This window comes from Mandrillus leucophaeus, unplaced genomic scaffold, assembly GCF_000951045.1.
Source record: "Mandrillus leucophaeus isolate KB7577 unplaced genomic scaffold, Mleu.le_1.0 Scaffold229, whole genome shotgun sequence".
In the NCBI taxonomy this organism is placed as follows: domain Eukaryota; kingdom Metazoa; phylum Chordata; class Mammalia; order Primates; family Cercopithecidae; genus Mandrillus; species Mandrillus leucophaeus.
Window position 1 is genome coordinate 1814748 of NW_012102354.1, and position 7229 is coordinate 1821976.

The window sequence follows — 7229 nt, forward strand, 5'->3', positions numbered from 1 at the left end:
TTTGTAAATGGTTGACCAAGCTGTCCATTCCTCCTGCCCCCACCTCCTCCACCTACTTACACACAAAGGTGGTGACAGAATATATTAAAAAAATGGAGGCTATGTTTCTCCAAATCCAATTTACAGAACAGCAATTCTTGTGATTACTTTTCCCTTATTGGTTTACAGTTATTACTTGGTCAGATGGGTCAGGCAATGGCGGGAGCATTGTGGATGGTGGAATAATATGTTACAGCAGGGAGACTTCCCTGCAGAGGGATGATGGGGAGGACTTCAAAGACAAGCTCCAGAAATACGGCATATGGAAGCCAATCTGGTTGTCAGAAAAGTCTATTAATCTTCCATTCTGACTGGAAGGCCACAATGTGAACTTGGCAGGTTATTCTCTTTCTCAAAGCCTCAGTTTCTTTATCTTTAAATTGGAGATAATAATACCAATTTTATATATAATAAGTATGTCAGATTTTATGTAACTCATCAATAAATGACAGAACCAGTGAGATGACATAACTGGCTTACAGGATAATTCAAAGAACCACACGTCATATAGGCAATAAGGAATGCCGAAATGAATGTACAAATAAGTGCAAGCTGAGTCTATTAAAAGGCAACAATCGATTGCATTCCGCTGGGCAGATTCATTTGCATTTCAATGTATGAAAGTTATTTGCATCGTTGTCAGTTTTCTGCATTTTACAGTGTTGGGGAATAGCTAAAAATAATCATAACCCAGATTATGGCTTGTTTTCCATTTATAATACTCAGTAATCTTTTTGGTCCATTTTAGTCTTTTTTACAATTTTCCCTCACTTAATTAAGTAGAGATAATGCATACAGAGTGCTTGACAAAGAGTAAGTGCTCAATCAATGCTAGCTATTATAAAAATCATTTAAATAATAGTAATAATAAAATTTTTCTGCACTGCTGGCAGAGTTATCTCTCCAAAGTACAGCTTTGGTCATGATAGCTTCTTCTCACATTCAGTGACTCATCATTGTCTCTGAAATAAATTCCACACTTCTTAGCTAGATATTTAAAGTTCTTTGATCTGTCTCCATCTAAACTTGCCAGTCTATTTCCTACACATAACTCTTTGCAAGGTCTGTCATGATGCCTAGAATTTCACCATTTGCGATCAATCTTTTTTGATATTGAAGAGTTTGGGGTCTTTAGGTGCTCCCTCTGTAGATGCAAATGTCACCAAGATAAGATTTTGCCCAGAAATGATCTGGCAGCAACATAGTCGCCCAAATTAGCAAGTGTATTAGTATGCTTGGGCTGCCATAACAAAATGTTTAAGCTTGGGTGGCTTAAACAACAGACATTATTTTTCTCACAGTTCTAGAGGCTGGGAAGTCCATGATCAAGGTGCTAGCTGATTCGGTTTCTCATACTGGCTCTCTCCTTATGCAGATAGCCATCTCGTTGCTGTGTCCTCACATGGCCTTTCCTCTGTGCATGGGCAGGGAGAGATTTCTGATGCTTCTTCCCCTTTTGATAAGGACCCCAGTCCTATCATATTTAGGCCCCCACCCTTATGACCTCATTCAACCTTAATTACCTCCCTCAAGGTCTTATCTCCAAATAGTTACATCAAGGGGTTGGCATTTCAACATGTGAAGTTTGAGGGACACAATTCAATCTATACAGCAACATACTAGAAGATAGAGTGTAGTCAAGAATGGAGACTGGGGGCTGAGTGCAGTGGCTCACATCTGTAATCCCAGCACTGGGAGGCCAAGGTGGAAGGATCGCTTGAGCCGAGGAGTTCAAGACCAGCCTGGGCAACATGGCAAAATTCTATCTCTACAAAAAATACAAAAATTAACTGGGCATCATGGCACATGCCTGTGGTCCCAGCTACTTGGAGGCTGAGGTGGGAGGATCACTTGAGCCCAGGAAGATGAGGCTGCAGTGAGCCGTGATTGTGACACTGCACTCAAGCCTGGGTGACAAAGTGAGACCCTGTCTCCAAGGGAAAAAGAAAAAAAAGAGAGAGAGAGAGGGAGAGAAACTGGGAAGGCTGACTTCACCATTGCTCCACAAAATTATTCTGCTGAATTTTCTTTGTGATGAGATCAACACACTCTTACTTGGAGGATTCTGAACCTGACTCCCATACCCCAGAACAGGAATCCTAGCTGGGGAAGATGAATGTGGGATTCGGTTCTCTTCTGCCACTCCCTTAGCCTCCAGTGGGTGTCTCACTTAAGCTGAAAACTGAGGACAGCTGCCTAGGACTGGCTGAGATTTTCACTGGAAGACAAACGCACAGAAATGCTACTACGTTCTCTTAAAAAATTCTTCAGGTTCTGTAGTTTGCTCTTTTGAGTGGCTAAAACATATGATTTTCTTTGTTCATACATTTGATTTTTGTCCAGATGTGTTTATTTTAAAGTTTTCCATTCATACCACTCTTTAGGGACATTATAGGACATCATTTGGCTTAATTAAAACATCTAATCCATCACAACGCTAATAGGTTACAAAAACTGCAAAATAGATGCATGATTTAGGGGTAGCAAAACACTTGGAATTAACTAATGAAGTGTTCGATTTGGGAAAAGTATTTTCTTTTTCAAAGTATGTTATGTGCCAAACTCAATTACTAAGGTTTACAGGAAGACATTTAGGTAATTTCAGAAGCAATTTCAGTAGGTACTATCATATGAAATTGTCTGCTGAGTGGGTAGATATCACTTTCTGTTATTATGGTTTGTTTATTGGGAGCCAAGTGGGATGAGAGTGTTAAGTGGTGTGCACATGAAGTTGAGGCAGTGAAACATAGTGAAAAAGAAAAAGCAACTGGATTTGGAGGCTAATAGACCAGAGCTTGTCACTAACTAGCTCTGTGACATTGGTTAAGTCCCTTAATTTTCTAGGCCACAGTTGACTTATCTGTAAAAATAATTGTTGATGACCTCTAAAGTTCTGTAGTAATTAGGATAGTTTTAGCTGTTGTAATAAACTCTGCAATTCCAGTGGCTCAATCCGATAGAAATAAACTTAAAAATACTTTTGACTATTGAAGTTTTTTTCTTTTGAAAATGAAATTTTAAATTGAAGTATGGGATGCATGCTGAAAAATGCGCAAATCAAAAGTGTGTAGCCCAGCTAACTTATGAAAAGGTGAATGCCCTTGTAACAGCATCCCAGGAACATTTTCTATAGCTCTCCAATCACTCCCCCTCCAAATTCTTCAAAGCAACCACCATCCCAACTTTGAAAATCATAACTTAGTTTTGCTAGTGCTCATATACTGTATAAATGAAATCATGTGTTGCCATTGATATGCATAAAGTATGTATACTTTTGTGTTTAGCTTCTCTGAAAGAGCTATAATCAGATTCATACATACTGTTATATGTAGCAGCAATTCACTAATTTTGATTGTTCTGTAGTATTATATGAATACACCAAAATTTATCCATCCTCTGTTAATGGATATTTGGGTTTTTATGAATAATGCTGCTATGAATATTCTCAGACATTCATTTGGGGTTTGTGTGTGTGTGTGTGTGTGGTCCATTTCTTTTGGTACAGATTTAGGCATTGCATTGTTTAAAAAAAAAAAAAAAAAAGCACTAACAGATTTCAAAGTGGTTGTGCGAGTTGATTCTTCCAACAGCGGGATATGAATGTTCCTGTTCCTCCTCATTCTCACCAGTGCTTGGTGGTGTTGACCTTTCTAATTTTAGCTACACTGATGGGAATAAAGTCACATCTCATTGTATTTTTAACTTACATTTTCATAAGGAGCTCATAAGGTTAGGTAAATTTCATATGTTTAAAAGCCATTTGAATATTCTTTTTGTTAAGTGACTGTGTAAGCTCCTTACCTATTTTTATATTAGGTTGTTTATTATTTAGCAATCCAATATAAAAATAGGCATTCCTTATCTATTTTGCGTATGAGCTGTTTGTCAGCTCTAAGACACTGTATTATTTAATTTTTACTGAAAACGGCAGTGAATGCTAAATGTCCAGCTTTACAATAAATACAGTAATGGCAACTCACACTAAAACAAAACACACTTCCGATAACCATTATTTTTCTGTTTAGGACAATTTTAAAATCTCTTTGGTTAAAAAAACAGGAATGTACGTATACAAAGGCTCAAAATAGGCCATCCTTTTAAACAGAAAGGCAAATGATTCACAGAAGACTATGAATAGAACATGTAACTAGTTGACATAGATCTAATAGGATTTGTTAGTCAGTCACATCTAACACATCTGAAGTGTTCTTGTATGAAGTATCACATGAAGAAAAGAAGACTTTATCGGTATCTAAAAAAGTAGGTTTGCTCATGGACAATCTGACAAGTTACCAGAAAAAGTGTTTCCTGAGACATAAGGAAATGCAACATGATCTTCTTAAACCTTTTAGTTCAAGTCTTTCCACTCAATAAAATAGTAGAGGATCTGAAACTGAGAAAATATATTTGAGTACAAACAGCTTGTGAAACTCAACACTGTTTTTGCATCATTAGAGGGTTTTACTGAACAACCAACTTGTCTGCTCGGTATGCATTTCAGATGTGAGAGACACTTCTCTGAACAGGAGCCTGTACTGTCTTCAATCCTGTGCATCGAGTGTCTACCACAGTCAAACAGTTTTCTCGCTATTTTGTAGTAATGCAATCTTCCTATTAGCAAAAAGAGGTAACCAGCCCCTGTAGACTGAAGGGACCAGAGTCACAGGATAAGGATTTCCTCTTAATATTTTTTATTTTGATGTTTGAACTCCTGATGCAACATTCTAGAACAGGGTGTCAGGACCTGCTATGCCCAAGGGACTGACAAAGGAAAAAGCTCTGTTTATTTTGTGTGATTTGATGGACAGATGAAAAACTTAACACACAATAACAGAAGCTGGTTGTTAATAAATCACATCCTAGTCTTTCAGCACTTCCGTAAGCAGATGACATTTTCAGTTTTCTAGCTCTTGTAGTTTTAACACTGCAACATCAATGATGCATATGTCCAGAATCAGTTAAAAAGACTGTCAAATTATTTTATTTCATCTATTTTTTCACTGTCTCTTGGTCCCAAGTGTATCAGAAGGATTACCTTTTGGCATTCTCCGCTATTGCGCATTGGGGTGCTCTCAATTGTCCCTGTGTTTTGTGGGCCGGTTGGGAGAGGGAGCTTGGGAAGGATGTGCCACTGTGTGGAGGTTGTGAGTCACTGGGATGCCTCCAAGGATGATCCCTTCCTTGGCTGCAGGGAGAGCTCCTGGAGCCACGCCCACGATGCCTGGCGGATATCTGTATGTGGCACCATTGAGCTCGAGATGAATTGCTTGCTGTTCTATTACTGACCAAGGCGCTGATGTGACAAAGAATTCCTTGTTCACACAGTTTCTTAAGCTTTCTGAATGCAACCTGTGATGGCTCAGCAGATCTCGGTGGCAGCTGCCTCTCATCTCCAGCGACGCCTGCTCTCTGTACCAGGCAGTATGGGGAGTACAGATGAAATTCGGTACATCTTTCAACGACGCTGAATAAAGCTAAAGGGCTCTGATTCCTGCATGTCGAGGGTTGCCCCTCTATCCTGCTTTCCTTGGGGGCCTGTCCTAAGGCTTTCTTGTCCACCAAGTTACCACGGGCTGCCTTCACAAGGAATTCTCCCTCCCTCATCTGATTTATAGTAAAGTCATTAGTGAGGTTGTGGTTATGTTCACTGAAACTGCAGTGCATGGAGAGGTGGTCACTCTGATACAGCAAATCCTGCAGGGCATAGACCCTCTGCAGGCCCAGGGGCTGCTCTATCCCATCCTGCAAGTAGGGGTTATAAAATAAGACACTGAATCCGAAGGCCTTGGCTTGAACTGCAATCGCCTACTCCGTGCCACTGAAGCGGATGAGGCCCAGCGTCTTCCCAGGGATGCTGGCCACTCCTGATCCACCTCTGCTCCATGCTCTGTACCCGCGTGCCTTCCCGCAGTGCCTAGTATAGCCACGGTTCCTCTGGTACAGATTGAGAATGTGGCAGATGGTGGAGTTGGCTGTTTCTTCCTTGGCTCGGAACGGATGTTGCACACAGCAATCCCGAGCTCACAGGCAGCCTTGATGTCCACATTGTCATGGCCAGTGCCTATCCGCAACAGTCACTTTCAGGGCCTTGAACTTCTCCAGGTCCTCCCTGGCGAAGGTGATTTTGCGGCATGTCATGGCGCCCACGGCTTCATTTAAAACCTTATGGTGGATCTCCTGCGTGGACTGTACATAAGAGAAGGCCACAGTGGCCAGGTCCTTCAGGATGGGCATGTCCACGGTGCAGTTGCGGTGGTCCAGCAGCACCACAGGGGGTGTGGTGCCCGGGGCTGTTCAGGACCTGGGGGCGGATACCTTCACAGATTCTGTCCAATCACTGCCTCTTCACCTTGTGCTTATCCACAAGGGCCATTCTTATGGAACTGTGCAAATCTCAGATCAACAGGCAAAGCAATCCTGTAAGAACTTAGAGGAACTCGAGGGAGTCTGCGTGCATGACGCCACTATGAACCCAATGTAAACCTGTCCACTAACTCTGTAGCCTGATGTGATTTTTCTCTCTACTTCACTTTGAATGTCCTAAAGATTTTGCTTTGTATTACTCTAGAGCTCATATATATTCACATTATTTTATCCTCATCGAAATTTGTACCCAATGGTACTATAAAATACCCTTCCCTGACTTGTTAAATACTTCTTAGCCTGAATTTAATTTTGTATAATATTCAGATTGTGATTTTCTTCTTTATGTATGCATTTGCCTAACATGCTTTTGTCCATTCTATTATTTTCAGCTTTTATGAGAATCTATATTCAGCACAGAATTCAATTTTATGTTGTGGTATATTCTGAATGTCTTTATAAAGAGGTGGGTTTAACTCTTTCACATTTATTAGTATAACAAATATAACATCCCAATCCTCTATTTCTTTATTTAGTACCTATTGATTTTCTCCTATGGCCAATGGATAGAATGAGGGCATATCTTTTCCTCTCTGTTTCCTGCTCTGCCTCCTGGTACTACAATTATATTATCTTCTTACTATTTGCTTTTGTATTGTTCTATATAATTAGGTCTTTGATTTGATTTTTTTAAAGCTTATCCTTTATCCTCAGCAGAATCACTGTATCTACCATGCCTCTCATCTTTTTTTCTTCCTCTGTTGATTTTTGTTAGTTATAATAATTCTGCATTGTCAGGGCATATAACATTCGCATTTTGTTCTGCC

The 7229-nt window shown here is 40.2% G+C and overlaps 1 pseudogene; it reads right to left on the reverse strand.

The window, feature by feature from the left end:
• Positions 1–5090: 5090 nt before the first annotated feature.
• On the reverse strand, positions 5091–6412 carry LOC105540855 (annotated as a pseudogene).
• Between the last annotated feature and the right edge of the window lie 817 nt (positions 6413–7229).